We start from the raw sequence: 20,281 nt of genomic DNA, 5'->3' as shown, positions 1-20,281 counted from the left end.
ATTAATTACATACAGAAAGTTATAATGGAAAAATACATTAAGGCAATCAAATCTAGTTACCAAATAAATCATTATATCAGGGATTTAGTCACTCCGTCAATAAAATCAGGAAGTATTTAAAAATTCTTGAAATTTAGGAATGTATTTCTTTCATTCGGTATTTCTAGTGCTAGCACAGTTGCAGGTACATAATAAATACCCTTTTAATGAGTACTAGTTGGTTGAATAATAAATAGAGTAACTGAGAAGGCTTTCCAGAGAGGTAGATTGTCAACTGGGCCAACCACAAAGATGGCATAGAATCTGAACCGATTCTGAAGGGCATGGTGGATCCAATGAGTTACACACCAAGACCAAAGGCTATGAGATAATGCTGAGTATGAAGGCATAGTCACTGAATAAATAAATAAATAAATAAATAAATAAATAAATAAATAAATAAATAAATAAATAAAAGAAAAGGAAGAGTGAGAGTGGCCAAAAAGAAAAGAGAGGTGAAAAAGAAAGAATGTAGGAGTGCACCTGTTTGTATCATGCCAGAAATTTCAGTGTAAAATGTTTTAAGTAAAATCATGTGTAAAAGAAGAAAGAGTGATCATTAAGAAATTAGCCATTAGTTGTTTAATACTTAATGACTGGCTTTTCTTCATTAATGGTCTGATGCAAAGCTCAGAGTCGTTAAAGCAGTGAATAACCAGAACTGAATTTCAATAATGATCATTTTCTTGTGGATTACATATTAAACTATAACAAATGACTTAAAATAGCAGTGATGGCTGTGTTAAAAATATCCATCATCTGCAGCAATTAATTACCATGTTTTTCCCCAGAAGAAAATAAGGCAGTCCTTGATGGCCTTGTATCTTCGATTAGATTAAAAACTTTATGTTTGATCATGCAGTTAAGGAAACTTGTGGAAAGGCTGCTGACTATTCAGTAGTTTCTACATAATCTGAGTTATTTGCTTTGCCCTCTTTTGGCAAAGGCAAACTGCATAATCCCCAGGGCATTCTTTCTTACTTCTCATTTGGTTTTGTGATGGCAGGAGGCCACAAGGCACTCACTACACACACACTACACACACATTTGGTAACCTCTTTTTTCATTCACAGTTTTGTTCTTCTAGTCATTTGGGTTCTACCTTTCTCCTAGCAAACAAACCAAATGATGCTTCAAGGCCACCAAGAGTGTAGCCATAGATAGCATCCAAGAGTACTTTGTGCTGTACTGTGGAGGGATGAGACAATGTGGCTAACAATATAGTTTTTGTCATCATTGTGTCTATGCAGAAAAATGACAACATGATACTGGAGAAAATGTCAAAGTTTAACAAGTCCATATCCCTGACACCTAGCAGGGCCTTTCCTAAACCAGTGCTTGAGATGGGAAGTTGTAGTAGTTTGATTCTTATTTGGAAGTATTTTCATTGTTTCCCCTTTTAATCTTCATCACCACCAACAAGCTCAACAATACCAAAAGGACAAATGGATTGGAACAGTAAGGGTTTGGAAGTGTAGCTAAGATTACAGAGAATATAGCAAACGGTAGTGGGTGGGTAGAGTTGGGGACATATTAAGGAACATGTCAATCACCCTCCACCTCACACTTTACTCATCAGAAATTTCTAAAGATTGCCAAAAGAAGAGATGCAACCTGTTTGGAGAGCTTCTTAAAGGAGTTCTACAGGCTTCAATTTTAGATTTACTTTAAAAAGTTTTAAGGAACTCAAAGATGTACAGGTGTTTGTTAAGTGATATTTGATAATTGACAAGATTATTAAGAGACACATTTTTTATAACTACCATAAAGCATAGTACACTGTTAGGCCATAAAAATGGTGCTCATTACATTTGATTGAGGGGTAATAGTAATTTGGCTGCCAAAGAGTACTAAAGAGATTCTCTGATTTGATATTTGCATAAGCATCCAATCATCGCAAAACTTTTTGGTCAATTTATTTCAACTAAAAAAAAATAAGTTCCCCCATTATTACCACATCCCAGCCCTTACATCTGGCAACCACTAATATGTCTCTGATTTATGAGCTTACATATATATATTTTTTCTAAATATATATACATATATATATATATTTAGATTCCACACATAAGAGAGATCATGCAGTATTTGTCTTTGACACATTTCACTTAGCATAATAGTCTCAAGGTTTATGCATGCTCTTGCAAATGGCAAGATTTTATTCTTTTTTATGTCTGAATAACATTTCATTGGACACACACACGCGCATGCGGGCACACACACACACACACACACCAAAATTTGTTTCTCCATTCATTCATCAATGAACACTTAGGTTGTTTCCATATCTTGGCTATTGTAAACAATGCTGAAATGAACATGGGGATGCATACACCTTTTTGAATTGGTGTCTTCACTTTCTTTTAATGAATATGAAAAAATGGAATTGCTGGATTATATGGTAGTTTTATTTTTAATTTTTTAAAGAACATCCATTCTGCTTTCTATAATGGCTGTGCCAATTTACTCTCCCATCACAGTGTTCTTTTTTTCAGCATCCTCAGTAACTTGTTATTTTTTTCTTTTTGGTATTAGCTATCCTAATAGACATGAGGTGATATCTCATTGTGGTTTTGATTTGCATTTCCATGATGATTAATGATATAGAGCATCTTTTCATATACCTGTTGCCCATCTGTATATCTATTCAGATCTCCCTATTTTTTAATTAATATTTTTTTGCTATTCTGTTATATGAGTTGTTTATATATTTTGTATATTAGTACCATATCAGGTATGTAATTTAAAATATTTTCTCCCATTCAGTAGATTGACTTTTTATTTTGTTGATGGTTTCCTTTGCTGTTCAGAAGCCCTTTCGTTTGATATAGTCTCACTTTTTATTTTTGATTTTGTTGCCTTTGCTTTCTGTGTCAGATCCAAAAATCATCACCAAGATCAATGTCAAGAAGCTTACCGCCTGTTTTCTTTTACAGCTTTTATGGTTTCAGGTCTTACGTTTAAATCTTTAATCCATTTTGAGTTAATTTTTGTGTATGATGTAAGATAATGATCCAATTTCATTCTTTCACACGTGGCTGTCCAATTCTTCCAACATCATTTATGTTGCTCTAACAACATGAATGCAAATTTACTCTCATGACATATATATATATATATATATACACACACACACACACACACACACACACACACACACACAGATATGAAACTTCATATTACAGCTTTGTAATATGGTTTGAAATTGAAGAGTATGATACCTCCAGCTTGTTCTTTTTTCTCAAGACGGTTTCGTCTATTTTGTTTTTTTTATGGTTCCATACAAATTTTAGAATTCTTTTGTTCTATTTCTGTGGAAAAATGCCATTGACACTTTAATAGGGATTGCATTGACTCTATATGTTGCCTTGGGTAGTATGGACATTTTAACAATATTAATTCTTCCATAAGCATGTACTATCTTTTCATTTATTTGTGTCTTCTTCAATTTCTTTCTTTACTACCTTATAGTTTTCAGTGTACAGGATTTTCACCTCCTTGGTTAAATTTATTCCTAGATATTTTATTATTTTTGGTGCAATTGTAAATGATATTATTTTCTTCATTTCTCTTTCTGATAGTTCAGTGTTTGTGTGTACAGAAACAAAAGTTTTTTGTATATTCATTTTGTATCCTGTAACTTTACTGAAATATTTTAGTGGTTCTAACAATTTTTTTAAGGAGTCCTTAGGGTATTCTCTAGATAATCTTATATCATCTGCAAACAGTGACAGTTTTACTTTTTTCTTTCCAATTTGAATGCCTTTTATTTCTTTTTATTGCCTAATTACTCTGACTAGGACTTCAATACTATTTCAAATAAAAGTGGTGAGAGTTGGCATCCTTGTCATGTTCCTGATTTAGAGGAACAATTTTCAGGTTTTCACCATTGAGTATGGTGCTAGCTGTGGACTGACTGTATATGACTTTTATTATGTTGAGGTACATTCCCTCCATCTCCACTTTGCTGAGAGGTTTTAAAATCACAAATAGATGTTGAATTTTGTCAAATGATTTTTTTTGCATGTATTGAGATGAGTATATGTTTTTTATCATTCATTTCGTCAATGTGATGTATCACACTGATTGATTTGTAGATATTGAACCATCTTTGACTCCTAACCACCATTGAATAAATCCCACTCGACCATGGTTAATTATCCTTTTAATGTTTTATTGAATTTTGTTTGCTAATGTTGTCTTAAGGATTTTTGTATCTATTGGCCTGGAATTTTCTTTTCCTATGGTATCCTTGTGTAATTTGGTATCAGGATAATGCTGGCCTTGTAATATAAATTTGGAAAAGTTCCTTCCCCTTCTCTTTTTTGGAAACATTTCAGAAGGATTGGTATTACATCTTCTATAAATGTTTTGGTAGAATTCACCAGTGAATCTGTCTGGTCTTGGACTTTTGTTTGTTGAGAGGTTTTTGATTACTGATTTAATGTCTTTAGTAGTAATCAGTCTGTTTAGATTTTCTGTTTTTTCAAGATTCAGTCTTGGTAGGTTATATGTTCCTAGAAATTTATCCATTTATTCTAGGTAGACCAATTTGTTAGCATATAATTTATCATAGTAGTCTCTGATGATCCTTTTTATTTCTGCAGTATCAGTTGTAACATCTCTTTCAGCCAAGTGTATTAAAGTTGAAAATTATTTTTGGGTGTGACTTTCTCCTTTTGGAGAGAGCTCAGAAGAAGCAGCAGCAGATACTTTTGGCTTGAAGCATATGGAGACTGAACTTGAATAAATACTACTGTAACCTTGACAGCTCAGGATTTTAGGTCTCTATAATCAAGCTGCTACAAGTTTCAGAGAAAACTGTATACATATATACTAATATATACATATATATGTGTATATATATACACACAGAGTTCATGACAAATTGTTACCGTTAGGTCATTATGAAGAAGTTTCATACTTGTATAAATATATCATTAGAGTAAATTTGAATTCAGTTGTTTCAGCAACATAAATAAAACTTAAATTATAGGTTGGTACTGCATATTCCTAAGGCAGCATAAGTTTCTTTTACCTAATTAGTCTACTTACCTATCCATCTTAGCTTTCAGACCAGAAGCTCTCTAAGGGTGCATTCTCTCTATATACAGCTTTAAGTTTAGCAAGATGTCTGGCACATCACCAGCACTCAGTACATATGTGTTGAACTAAACCAAGTCAATCTCCACATGGAGCTCTAAATTAGGGGAGGAGATGCATGGGCAAAGGTATTTATGTATATGTGTCTGAGATGGTGGAGGAGGCACAAGGATACTTTTAATGTGAAGTTATGTGGGTGAAGGGTTAGAGAGAGACCAAAGTCCAATGTGCCAAATGATACACTGGGGTTTCCTGACTAGGACTGTGAAATGCTGCATTGCAGCAGGGTACTTCAAGAACTCAAAGGACATTATTTGTCCATAGGTGAATTTCATCTTCTTGACTCTAAATCACCTTTGTGTTTTTACTGTGAAACCATTCAAAGCTTCTCACAACTCCTTTTAGTCAGAGAGCCTCAACTGAGAAGATACGAGCTAGTTAAGATCAGAGGGCATGAGCCTACAAAAGTACTAAAAGTGCCAAGGTTCTTGCCAAATTGTATAAGTTTGGTTTGTCAGTTGACATTACCTAATTCTTATTCATATTTTTGCTAACTGTGGCTACTATACTCAAAGCTTCTTCCCCAAAGTTCTGTTGTGGTTATGTCAACTATGAATACATGAGATGGTGAGAGCCCCAAGTTCTTCATCTTTTTTTTTCTTTAGAAAACCTCCCCAAATTACCCAAGCTCTGGCTAAATAGAACTAAATAATGTGTACTGAAACAGAAATTTTGTAGTTAAAAAGCTACTGACCACCACCATAATCCAAAAGAATAATGTTTTTCCTTATCCAGAAATATGGGATAGTCATGGTTATGCTTATTAGATCTGTGAAAGGAGTTGAAGAGGGCCTTCAAGGTTTGGTGGTTGTGTAGCTTAGAAACTGCCCTGTAATTTGAGGCAGTTGTGTGTGCTTATATAGCAACTTCAACTCAGTTTTACTACCCTTGTTATTACTCCTGCAGGGAAAAATAGTTCAAAATATGTAGTAACATCATTTGCAAATGAAGCTGCTATCTATTGCATTCAAACAGAGAATTACACAAAATGGACAATAAAGTTCAATGTCCTTGGCTACAAAATACATACAACATTTGTTGAAAATAAATGAATAGCTACTAGTAGGCAACTAAGGGAAGACCTCAATGCACTGCTATGTGACAAGTATATCCCCTTCTGCAGGAAACAAAAGTACAAAGCCACTGAGTGTTCTTGTTACAAATAGATGACATCATAAAATCTTCAAAGTTGGTCACAAATTAAAGTTTAAAGTCATAGTCTGTAACTGTACTCATGCTGAGGAAACTATATAGGAATTCTGTGAGACTAAGACCCACACTATGTCAAATCTGAAAACACTTCTAAGCAGCTTTATTTATGAAGTATAGTGAAATCATGATCAAAAAGTGACAATCTAGTTCTCTATGTGTGAAGTATCCCCACAATGACATTCTTTTTTTTTTCATTCTAAAGGACCATATATTACAAAAATAAAAGGGAACTCAGCTATTAGAAGCCACTTCTATATCTAGATATTTTCCCCTCTCAGCTCAGTTCCCATTTTCTCCCTTTGTCAAAGATAGTACACATTTTTTTCCTTTAGGATTTCTCCAAGCTCGATCATGGATCAGTGGGTAAGGTTATGGGCAAGGACAAAGAATTAAACCTTCTAAAAGCAAACAGGTTTCAACACACAACATACCATACTTCATTGCAACGTCACAATGTTTTTAACTCAGATTGCTTTCTTTATGCAGTGCATGAAGCAGTTAACACTCATGCAAAATGCATTACATCTGCTCAGACAGATGTATGCTGTAGTGTTTCTAGTTCTATCAAACAGTATAACTAGTTGAAACAAAAGTACTGAGGCAGATGCGTGATGTGTAAGGAGAGGGACTCAACCAAAAGAAGTAGTTTTGCCTCAAAATCTACCAAAACAGGATTCTCAACTGTCCCAGTTATGTCCACAGAGTCCTTAGCATGAAGCTAAGGTGGAGAGGATGTCGATGCTTTACAGGAAAAAAATTCCTTATAAACTGAATTGTCTTCACATCTACATCAGTATTTAGCAGATATCAAAAGTACTTTAGGAACACCAAATTTTGACTGGCGTGGGCACTAAGACTTAGAGAAATATGAAGGAGGAGTAAAAATTAAAAAGATAGGAATAGTGGAGAAAGTGAGAGAAGAGACAGGGAGTAGAAGAGATTGAGAAAGGAGATGAGGAGGAAAAATGGCTTCTATTGAAGATCAGCCAAAAAACACCAACAACCTGCAAGTTCTAGTCAATGTTCTAAAACACAGATATATGAAGAAAGTAAAGGGCATCTTCATTAATATCAATTTGTTAATTTACTACTAACTCCCAGGACCTGCCAGGCTAAAGAAGTTTGGGAGTCCTCATTCTAGGCTCTGAGTTAACTTAGTTACTTCTCATTGAACTGACCTTGAATTGACCTTTTGGGTAATGCTCTATGTCTTAGATGTTTATTCCCTTAACTTTTCACTCTGCTGCCTGATTTCTTCAGGATCTTGTTTCAGCCTTTTCAGCCTTTTCAAAGTTGAAACGTTAGCTAATCTTCCCTTACTGATGTACTGGGAAGGTCTTGTCTAGTAACCTCCCTTCTCACCAAGGTACTACATGTGCATTTTAACTGGAGCTGTCTGCTTTTTGGTAGACCTTTTTTTAACTCTCAGGAAATAACTAGGCAGCAGGAATTTCAGCACTTTTTGGTTGCTACAGTGCTTGATTTTCCAATAACAGACTATTTACATCAAGTCTACAGACATGAAATCTGAAGAGTGTGACATCAACGGAAAGGCTCAAAGTTAAACCCCTCGATGTATCCTTCACAGTCGTGTGGCAAACAGGTGGGGTGGGGGAAAGGATAGTAGGATACCACCATCCAGAGAATGCTGAGCTGAAAACTGTAACATGATAAAAGGAAAAAGATGCTAGTGCACAGGAAAATAAAATCCAAATACAGAAAGATCTTAGTTAAGACTATCCAAAACAGGAAAGTCACCAATGCAAGTTGAATCTAGCAAGGCAACATGGAAGACTAAGAGACTAAGGCAATAATAAGGCTGAATAATGAGGCTGAAAATAAGGCTGGAAACACACCGTTGTGTAAAATATCTGATTATTTCAATAAAATCTGTATATCTGTGGGTGGAGTATTAGTGGGGAGCACTGTATGTATAGCAATGATGATTCCTAGATTTGAAGGAAAGGAACAAAAGTGATCTAAAGGATCATGGGAGCATATAGAAACCAACTTTGCCTTCACAATTTTAAGTTTTTTTTTAATTTTTAAATAGTTTTGCCTTTTTTTCCTGTTGTGTATCTCACCAGTAGTCCCCAAGATTACTAGCAAAGCCACAGTTAAGCCCAAGACTCCCTTTACACTCTAATTATCTTTTCACTTTCACACAACCTTTCACATTTAAGAAGTATTTATTAAATCCCACCTATATAATAGACACCAAGCAAGACATTATAAAAATTAGTTACAGTTTTTTAAAGGAATTTTTTAATATAGTAATAAAGACACACAAAGTATCATAATGCAGGAAATAATGTGGCAATTTTCATAAGGGTACAAAAGTTATAGGGTCCTTGAAAGTATTAGAATTATATGTAAGATTTTCCTATGGAAAATATTTTACCATTCCAGACCAACATTACCTAAAATCAATGAATTCTATAAATTTGATTATTTACACCTTCCCAATATGTATTTGAATTCATAAGTAACAGCTGCACACTTTTAGGTCATAGGTTCGATATGGTCTCATTGATTATAATGCCACATATTACTATTATAATATGCTTCAGGATGTACCCATGATTAAATTCAATGGAGCGAACTACTAATATTTGGAGGATATAAGGGAAATAACTGGTATAACAAGCAAGCTGATTTTTTACAATTTAATTTCCATTTTTAATAAAAGAGTGTAATCTATAAAGATCTTAGTGAATTCAAATTCAGGCAAAAATGCACTGTTTAAATATTACCTTAATTAGCTAAGCATTTTTCTGATGATGCTTGGAATTATTAAAAATAGAAGCATGTTTGATAAGTTTTTGTATCAGGGTGGGCTTGTATAAATCAGGGACTGAGGCCTAATTATTAATCTGGTATTAGGCCTTTATGTTTATGTGGTCTCTCTGTAACTTTAGCAAGCTCAGATCGTCTAATCATTGGACCTTTCAAAAATCATACATCCACACCTGGCTTAGTATCAGAATATGGAGTCCAGAGAAGGCAGTTCGCATATACCTGACTTGGGCACAAAAGCATGAGAGTCACTTTGCCTTTCTGAAAAGATTAAAAATATTATTCTTCATTAATTTAGCAGAATTTTCAGAAAAGCCAATCTGAATTACTTCAAAATCTAAATTAAGTAAATTCAATATATTGATCAAGATTGCTTAATGGGTAACATTAGGGAATCTTCTTTAATGATTGGATAAAAATGATTTTCAATTAACTTATCAAGACTATGGCTTTTCACTATGTTCTAACAAAAATTAAGTGAATGCCTGTTTGCAAAGCATTATGCCAGGAAGTGTGATAGAAAAATGTAGTGCTACCAAAAGGACTTGAAAAAAACTATTATCCTAAATAAATTAAATAATAGTCTTATAATTTTCTATTACATTAATTTGCTTAACAAGACTTTTTTCCCCAATCAATAAGTATTTGTGAATTATTATGATGGGTTTACATTATTATTTGATATGCATGGAAGTTCAAAAAGCTTTTTTCTCATTTAATCAAAAGTATTATTGGATTGGAAGAATATCTGAATAAATATGTTTGAGTATAAATTAATTATTCATTTCTCTATGAATTATTTACATATGAATGTGTTCAATTTCTAAATACATGAGAATTTTTGTCACCATTTTGTTGTTGCTTTCTAAATTGTATTAAATTTTGGTCAGAGAATTTATTTTGCAGGGTATAGATTCTTTAGTATTTAAGATTTTTTTAATAGCCCATTATATTATCAATTTTTTAAAATATCTCTTATGGGCTGAGAAAGAAAGTTTATTCTCTAATAGTTCCTTGCAGAATTCTATGTATTTCTAAGAAATCATGCTTGCTAATTATAGTTTTATTAAATTTTTTGTCAACCCGATCTATAAAAAGTCTTCCATTGTGGTTCTGGATGGATCAATATCTCCTTATAATTCTGTTACTTACTTTTAAGGTATACTTTTAGGTGCATATGCATATAAGTTCTGTTAATTTAGTACTTTATCAATAAATTTTTAATTGTATCATAATGCAATAAACTTTATCACTAATAAAAATATATTTAAGCCAAGAAAAATATTCATTTGGGACTTTATAATACAAATTGAAACCTATCATAAAAAGACTGCTGACTTTTATTGCTTACTTTTTTCGTGTTTTATTTTAAGTGCCTGACTTACATTTTTTGAGAGCTCTGCCACATAGAGTACTCCCCAGGCCAAGCAGTGTTCTTTGGCCCAAACTTTGAAAACAAAATAATTGACTGAACTGTTTTTTTTACTAAATTGATGGACGAATGGCTGTGTTGGCAAAATATAAATGAGGAAAAGATTATCGTTACATAGCAATGCCTACAAAGCTGTAAGACTAATATGTTTTTCCTTAATAAGTCTTTTACAGTTGTAGAAATAGAGCTAGAACCCTACAAAGAAAGGTGGCAATGAGTTTTTTTCTGTATTCCAATTTTATTTATTAATACACAAAATGCAATTCCTTTCCAGCTCAAATTACACTATTTTACATAAATAATTAGTCAGTAGCCTTTACCACTTGTGAGGGTTTGAACGTTGGTTGCACTCATTAACAGTTGCTCAAACATTATAGGGTTTTCACTTCAGCAAGACAATTTAAAAAGAAAAAGATCTCACTATCTCTCTAAGCCTATACCTGGGATTTCACAAAATCAAAGCATTCATTGCAAGTGTCTTCATTGGTGATATGGTTATGAGTCACTGTCAGGTAATTTAGAAGTTGTTCTTATTTATCATACACTATATCTTTACTTCATTGTGAATTATGAGAAGCAAGAAAAATTCCAATATCTTTAAGGGACAATACCTGAAAGAGTATGAGATCAGGGGCCTTCCCTCCACTAACACCCCTGACACTCTACCCAACCTACAACTCCAGGTAGGGGCTTAGAGAGATAGTTTTATAACTGTCTTGCTGAAATGAAACCCCTGCAGGATATTTCAGCTGTCAAGAAATACAACAATCAGTCGAATTCAGGAGAGATGCTCAGATTAAAATAAAAATCAAAGGCAATTTTGAAAGGAAAAAAAATCATCCAAGAACAGTGTGAAGAGAAGATGTGTGGGAGAACAGGGAAATGGAGGAGTAGACCCACCCATTTTAACTGGGTAATGGTGGAACTGCTGACAGGTTGATTAGCAGTAGGCTGCCTTGGTGCCCACACTAGGGGAAAGATGAGTGGGGGTGGGGGGAGAGAGAGAGAGAGAAGGAGAAAGGAGGAGGAGAAGGAGAAGGACAAGGAGAAGGAGAAGGAGGAAGAGGAGTGGTAGGGGGAGAGGGAGGAAACAGACTAACTCTCTTTTGAATATGGGCAAAGTGTGTAACCAAAGCAATTCATCCTACTGATCCTGTGAAGTTTGCTAGTAGTCTCTCAGCAAAATCCAGACACCCTAAATCACCTAGTTTTATTCTCCCAAATTTACTCTGGCATGACCGAGTCTAGCCATATAGAAAGCCTAGTGGGAAGTAGTCTTTCTACCTTGACAAGTTTAACTACCATATAACAGAAGTAATTGAAGTGATGGTAAATTAATATTTCTAGGAAAGTTTACCGGCATTGGGGTTATTAAGCTGAGAGAAGAGAAGATTCATTGGTAACCTGGCAGACCAACTTCTAATATACAGAAGGTAATGAATGCTGCTGTAACTATAGGAAACTGATAAAAAGGAAATAAGCTTAATTAAAGCAGGAAAGATTTTGACTAAGCATCAGCAAGAATTCTTTGACAATTAGAATAGTTACACATGGGAATGAGTTACTTTCTTTTCACAGAGACTTTTAAAAACTGTGTGTGTACGTGTGTGTGTGTGTGTGTGTGTGTGTGTAACTATCTAACCTGAAAGTTTGAAATTCAACCAGTCTAAATATAGTGGGTATTGGAATACAATTCTCTATTCTATGATAGTAATAGTATTCAATAATACTTCTTTCCTCACTGTTGCAACTTCAGCTTCCTTAGAATCATCCCTAGTGTTTCATAGTGACTTTCCTTCTTGCCTTTGCCTTTCAAGAAATACAATCAATGTGATATAAAAGCCTAGGCTAAAGTTTCACAAAAATAACATATCATAACATCCCAGAGCTTAACTATTATTCCTTCCCACTGTTTATACAATATTGGCTTTGTTTTTCCCAGGCGTATCCTGCAGGATAAATGAAAGATAACTTCTCCTGCTATTTTCTAACCCTTTATGACTAAGGTTCTAATCCCTAACCAGCCATTCGCCATTTGGAATATTTAAGGACAAGTAAAGTGTGAACTTGCTAGGTACTATGCAGGGCTTCTCTGACACAAATGTATTGCCTACTGGAAACACACTGAACTTTCTGAGATGTATTATGAGCACAATAAGCACAAGCTTGGTTTTAACATCTGTCATTAACTGTATCCATCATAAAAGTTGACTTAGGAAAGTTAAAGCCACAAACACATTCATTTTAAAACCAACTTTTTCTCTGTATAATTTGTACATGAAATGATCTATGTCATAATTCCAAAATATTGGAATTATGTCACTCATTGCTATTCTTTGAAACAAATCTCTGGATACTCTGAGCCAAAGGAAAATTATTTGGAAGAATCTCATTCAGAAACTAAGAAATATATTTCTCCTTCATTTTGGTGATGAGTGACAACATCCCTTTTATTATTATATTTTTTAATGCCTTATGATTATATTTCATTTGTATAGGATACAAATACCTGGTTGTTGTTTTTTTCTTTTTCCTTTGTAATTTTAGTGGCTAACCAGTGAAAAGTTCTTCTTGCATTTAATGAAAAACAGTCAGTAATGAAATTTATATATTACCTTATTCAAAACTAGCTTTTGGGTAATCCATTTCATAGTTAAGTTTAAGCTATAGTAGAGAATAATTTACTTTAACAAAGACCCAAGTATTATTATGTTCCATGTTAGAAACTACTCATTTTTGCTTCCTTGGTGACAAAATTCTTTCAATAATTATTTTACAGCAAGTAAGCACAGTGTGCATGTTATCATTCACTGCCTCATTTTGTGTGAAGCTCAAATATCCAAATCAAATCCATTGCAGGCATTATTTTAAAAAAGCTTTGATAATTAAATGAAAATAAATTAAATAAACCATTACATTTATGTTTATAGTAAAATGATTGTTGACAAGAGTGTCAAGACAATTATTGACAAAGAATGTCTTTTTTTTCACAAATAGTGTTAGGATAACCTGCAAAAGAGTGAAGTTGTATCCTTCCCTCATATCATATACAAAAATTAACCCCAAATGGGCAAGCTACCTAAATGTAAAAGCTAAACCTGTAAAACTCTGAGAATGAAATAAGAATAAATCTTTGTGACATTTGATTATGTAAAGTTTTCTTACAGCAGCTAAATAAAATACAGATAAATTGGCCTTTGTCAAAAAGAAATGAGAACCTACAGAATGGGGTAAAATATTTGTAAATTATATTGGAACATATCAGCAAAGGATTTGAATGGACATGTACCCAGGGAAGGTACACAATTGGTCAATAAGCATATAAGAATATACTCAACATCATTAGTCATTAGGGAAATGAAAACCAAAACCATAATAAGATATCATTCCATATCCATAAGGATGGCTATAATGTAAATATTTTAATGGAAAAGAGTGTTGGTAAGGATGGAAAGAAATCAGACTTTCAAACACTGTTAATGAATTAATAAAATGGTGCAGTTGCTTTGGAAAATAGTCTTGCAGTTTCTCAAAAAGTCACATGTACTTACCATACTACCCAGCAGTTATATCCCAAGGTATATACCCAATTGGATTGAAGAGAGACCTATGTAAAAACTTGTACATGAATAGTCACATCAACATTATTCATAATAGCCAAAAGTCTTGAAATAGCCCAAATGTCCATCAGAACTGAAGAACGGATAAACAAAATATGTTATATCCATACAATGGAGTATTATTCAGCCATAAGAATGATTTATAGTACAATATGATGAACCTTGAAAATGATATGCAAAGTGAAGTAGCTAATCAAAGAGGGTCACATATTGTATGATTCCATAAATGTGATATTTCCAAAATATGAAAATATTCTGAGACAGTATATTAGTGGTTCCCAGTGGCTGAGGAAAGGGGGCATAAGGAATAATTGCTGGTGAGTACAGGGTATCTTTTGTGGATAATGAAAATGTTCTGGAATCAGATAGCGGTCATGGTCACACCAATTTGTGAATATACTAAAAACCACTGAATTATATATTTTTAAAAGGGTGAATGTTACATGAATTTTATCTCAATAAAGTTGTTACTTAAAAATGAAAATAAGTTAAATGATGACTGTGGCAACGTTAAGTATGAATTTCCTCTAGTCTTAGCAGAATAATTTAGTAGAAGAAATAGTTTAATAATATTTACTAATATATTAAAGGAACACATTAATATTTAGACAGTGAAGCAAGCATTGATATGATATCAAGAGTATGTTGGTCTTTGAATTTCAGCTGTTTACCGTTACCTAACTATGTGACCAATTATTAGGCAAGTTAATTGACCTCCCTGAGTTTCTGCTTCCTTATCTATCTGTAAAATAGGAATGATGATACTTTTCTCATAGGAATGTTTTGGAGATAAAAATAAATAACCGACGTGAAAGGAATAGCTTAGTGCCTGACAAACCATAAGCACTGAAAAAAATATAAAACACAACTAGAACTGATTCATTCAGTGCAAGATGCTGGACTTGAGCTTCAAAAACAAATTTAGTCAAAGACTTCACCTTCTAGAAGTTCAGGGTCAAATAGGTGATTAAAAATTACCCTCAAACAATTTTATTATTCTTTCCAATCTCTCCGGGTGGCAAGGGGTCCTCAACTACTCATTTGCCCCCCTCAAAAGTCTACTGCACCCTCTCATCCCCCACTAACACACATATGATTATGGAAACATCAAATAAGGTAGTGCAAAGAATTCTACTTATGCATGTCTTCACTGAGTGAACACTGTAAAAAAGTTATCTCTCATTGGGGATATCTAATATATTTTTCAAAAATATTTTGCAATAGAAGATGTTTCTATGAACTCTGTTGAGAAATACATTAGAGTGTTTCTGAAATATATTCAGACTTCTCGGGTACTGCTATTCTCTAGACAAGCCACATTTTATCTTAAGCACTCACTTGTTGGCCTATGAGTCACTAAAATTGTGCTGATACTGGCCATATATAGTTATTTGACAAATCATTGACATAAAAGTGTTCTAACTTATCACCGGAGAATCTTATCTGGTAGGTTCCATTTATAGATACTCTTCATAGATTGAAGCCAAACAAGTTTAACCAGAGAACATGGTTTGCTTTAGCTCCTATTAGTTCTTTCTCAAAATCATCATCTTATCAAGTTTAGTATTTTATGTGAGTCTAATTATGCTTAAAAATGGAAATCTAGGTCTCCCAAACATAATCAAGTTCTATTATCACACATATCAATGTTGCTCAATGAATTACTCTTTCATATTCTATATTGATCAATCAATGATACAGGTTTTTCTCATTTCTTCAATTGAAGGAGATCTACTTGAGCAAGTAATTAAAGGAAGGTAAGATACTGAAGTATTTATAAAGAATACCTACTTATCTTAGAAGCAATCTTTACTCTTCTGAGTATAATTCTCTTACACTGAGAATAACTGTTCATTAATTCACGTTCTCTCTTCTCTCACCAGCTCAAAAAAAAAAAAAACAATTGCTAGAAACTAAAGAAAGTGAAAACAATCTTAAAAACTATAAAACTTTTCATTCTGACCAAAATATCTTGGGTCAACTAGATTCTTATTTCAGTAACCTGATATATTACTTCATCACAGATGGCTCCATCTTAACCCAGACATTGCTATAGGCTAACAGATGTTTCTTGAATTTCACATGACATTATCCATTCCACCTGTTTTTGTGAAAGATGATTTACTTTCCAACACTTAAAGAAATCTCCCTAACTGCTCCTCCCACCCTCCCCCCAAATCAGGCCACCTCAACAGAGAATTGCCTGAGATTAAACAGATTCTAGTTCAATCACTTAAGTTTATAAAAAATGGCAGAAACAACCTCCAGAAAGAGAAAGTAACCTTACTGGTGTCACTTGGAGGAGAGGTGCAGCCAGTAATGTAGCCGAGCCTGAAATTATGCCATTGGGGCCTTAGACTCAGTGCTTCTCTATAACTACACAATTTTATCTATATAGCACTTTGGATATCTATCTATTCATCCATCCACATATCTTTCAAACCTCTCCCTTTCTAATACCAAAAAGAAAAAAAATGGAGGTAGTGCACATTTTGGGGGTTTATTGAGTATACTTTGTATTAATAAAATTTATCTGGTTTAGTGTATGTTTCTATGAGTTTTGACAAATACATGCAGTCATGTAACCACCATCACAATCGATACGTAGAATAGTTTCATTATCTCCCCAACTCTCATAGAGTGGCATTTTATTCTTACTATTTTAACAGTGTTTATAATGGACTTAGCAGTTAACACAAAATTCTGTTTGACTAAATGTTTAGTTTAACTGTGAGGTAACGAAAAAATACGTTTTTGTCTCACTTTTCCTGAAAAGCTTTCTAAAATGTCAGAGTTCATTTGTTGCTTTATTGAGTAAAGAGAAAAGAAAGAGATATAGGTTAATTTACTTGGTCAGGTAGTGCCCCTCAGATGACAAGCCTGGAAGAAATTCAACCAAATGAAGGAAGGAAGGAAGGAAGGAAGGAAGGAAGGAAGGAAGGAAGGAAGGAAGGAAGGAAGGAAGGAAGGAAAGAGGGAAAGAAGGAAGGAAAGAAGGAAGGAAAAGTAGGAAAATACAAGGAAGGAAGGAGCAACAAAAGAGTAAGGGAAATGGCAAAGGAAATTTTGCTTCTTCATATATTTTGCAAGGAGTCAGTCTTCAAGGCCGATATAGACAGATTTGTGAACCCCTGCTGAATGTGTGCCCACCTGCCAGCAAATGCCTGGAAATAACTTTTATGTTATTTTATTATTTTCCTCATTGTTCTACGAGTTATTTATGAAACAAAAAACCCAGGGAGGTAAGTCTCTCTTTGGTTTGCCTTAACCAATCAAGATATGATTGCAAAAAAAATAGTTTTTCTTTATTTTAAAATATATATAGTTTTCTACAAGTTGATATAAATGCCGTCATAATTTAGAGGGTGGTTTTTTTTTTCTTTTTGGCCTAAGATGTCAGGAAATCCAGATCTTTATCAGTCGACTGAAGTCATTATCTTAGATTATTTGGATGATTATTTTTATTCTTTTCTTAATTAGTTTCTCTCACCTTTATCTTACCAGTGCATATTAACATTATAAATTACTTCGAATCTCTGACAAAATATGAGGTTTAATTCATAAATTATTTATATCTTGCTTGCTTGGTAACTGACTAAAAGAGAATAATGTGGAACTTGGACCTGTACTAACCTTTTACTGCTTAACTAATAGCTCATATTGCAACAGGAGTGTGATTCTAATCAAAGATTATAGAGCAATACTATTATTAACAGTAAATAGCAGCAATAAAAAATGATTGCTTAAAAAAAGGGAATGAAAAAATCTCAATTTATTCAATATGTTGGTTATTTTCTCACCATTAACCCAAGAAAAAGAGCCATTAGACTCAAATAATTAATAACAATAATAAAAATAAATAATTTTTAAATGGGTTTCTATGTACCAGGTTCTGTTCTAAGAGCTGTTACGTATATAGACTCAGTTAATCCTCACTACTGTCCTATGGGGTGAGTAGCAGTATTATGTTCACTATGCAGATGAGAAAATTGAAAGATCACATGTCTAAAACCACATAGATACCTAAGTGGCAAGGCCAAGATACATATTTAGAAAATCCAAATCCCCTGTTTTAAATGATTATACAATATTGACTTTGATTATTTGTGCTCAAATAATTATCTTATCTGAACCCAACAACCAACCCACTTACTGACCAAACTTATTTGATTTAGCAGCTATTTGATGCAGTCTCATATACATGAACGGTTAAGTGTAGATACTGCTGTATTTAAAAAAAATCAGGCCCTTTTATTTCTATTAGTGATCCTGAGGTCCCTGTTTCTGTTCCTGAATAATCAATGGTCCTGTGGTACTGGCTAAGGACCATTACACACACACACACACACATGTATATGTATATATGTATATGTGTATATACATATATATGTATGTGTGTATGTATGTATGTGTGTGTATATATGTGTGTATATATATATAAACATATGTATATATTCTATTTTAATAAAACTGGAATGGCCTATAAGCATAATAAACATTGATGTTGTTCTCTTCTACTGTTGCATCCATGAAGATTCTTAATAAACGTCACATTGGTGATATCAAAGTGAGGCAAGAACATTCAAATGTTGTCGAATATCCAAATGTTTAGCATCGTATGTACATGAGCACTAATCCTGTAATATAATGAAATAAAATAAGGTTTTTCATGGCATTCCAGGAGTATTAGTGTTACTTCATTACAGACTGTTTACATACCATTGAAGATCAAGTGGCAAAAGTGAAGAATAAACACAGTCCCAGAACTGGGGATGCCTTTAAGTACAAGAATTATATCCAGGCACTTACTCATCAGAGTTTTCTCATACATTTCTTGCTTTTCGAATTTGTTGTAAACAATTGTTAATGTACCTAAGTAACATATTTAGATATATTTCCATAAGGTATCAATCTAAGGCTTTGACAAACTATCCAAAAACATTTCCTTTAAAGAAGGACTAACTGCAGGAAATAGAGCAGTAGAAGCAACAAAAATATTACTACACTAAATTTCCCTTTTAAATGTGATTGATAAACATATAATTTGAAAAACTTGTTTAAAAATTAGGTAAAAATTATTTTCATGGATCAAATGGCTCACAGGGAATCTATTAAATTGTTGATTGACTAACAGCTACAGTGACTACTTATCTAATCATCCTTAATTTATTTATTAAATTTGTTTTTCTCATAATTTTAGGTATACTAGAATGATGTTAAAAAGGGAAGCATAAGTTGATGCCTTAACTATATATTTTATCCCCCTCCCCCCCAAAAAAATACAGTATCTATAGTGGTTTGGTGGATTTCTTGTTATCTTTTTGTTGTTGTTGTTAGAGTCAGAGCAAAATTTTTTTAAAAAATTACTGCCTCAAAAAAGTGAGGCATGAATATCTATAGCTTCCTACTGCTAATAATTTTCCTTTATTAGTTTGTTTTATAAGTTAGAAAAATAATAATTTTGGAATAGTCATCTGAAGAGATGATTAATTTTGTATGCTGCAAATGCACACTGTTTCCCAGCTAGAGGAGGTGAGAGGGCACAAGGAAAAAGCTTCCAGAAGCTCTCCCATGCCAAATCTTCTCAATCAGAATAACTTCAATATGTCTCTTCCTTCTTCTCTCCCACAATCCCCTACTAGCTATCTTTACAGTACTTATTACAACATGCACTGAATTTTTTCCTAATTAAATTATGAAGATACGTTTGCCCCCTCCTCCCAATTTTAGTTTTTACTTCTTCCCTCAGAATTCTGTACTCCCATTTTCCCATTTGATATTTTTCTGCCACTGAATCTAAATCTTTGTATCCTCATTATTAAATCATAGTTCAGAGATGCCAAACTCAGACCCTTCTCTTCCCCTTTTTTCAGCAGCTTATGTATTGTCATATGCACAGTTCATGATGGAATGTCAGAAAGATAAACAGTATACTCTTCTCCAGGTCACAAGGGGAACTCAGTGTTTATGCCTCTTAATTAAGATTACATTCTCAGAGGACAGTCAGAAACACTGTGTG

General features: G+C 33.4%; 1 protein-coding gene across 3 annotated transcripts in view; it reads right to left on the bottom strand.

Annotated features, from left to right (window-relative positions):
• NRK (Nik related kinase) overlaps positions 1-20,281 on the bottom strand; it is a 165,699-nt gene that overhangs the window by 95,668 nt on the left and 49,750 nt on the right. The gene's annotated exons all lie outside the window — the stretch shown is intronic.

Source organism: Rousettus aegyptiacus, unplaced genomic scaffold, assembly GCF_014176215.1.
Source record: "Rousettus aegyptiacus isolate mRouAeg1 unplaced genomic scaffold, mRouAeg1.p scaffold_m13_p_9, whole genome shotgun sequence".
NCBI lineage: Eukaryota > Metazoa > Chordata > Mammalia > Chiroptera > Pteropodidae > Rousettus > Rousettus aegyptiacus.
Note: the sequence above shows the minus strand (reverse complement) of the source record. Positions and strands in the feature narration are given on the sequence as shown.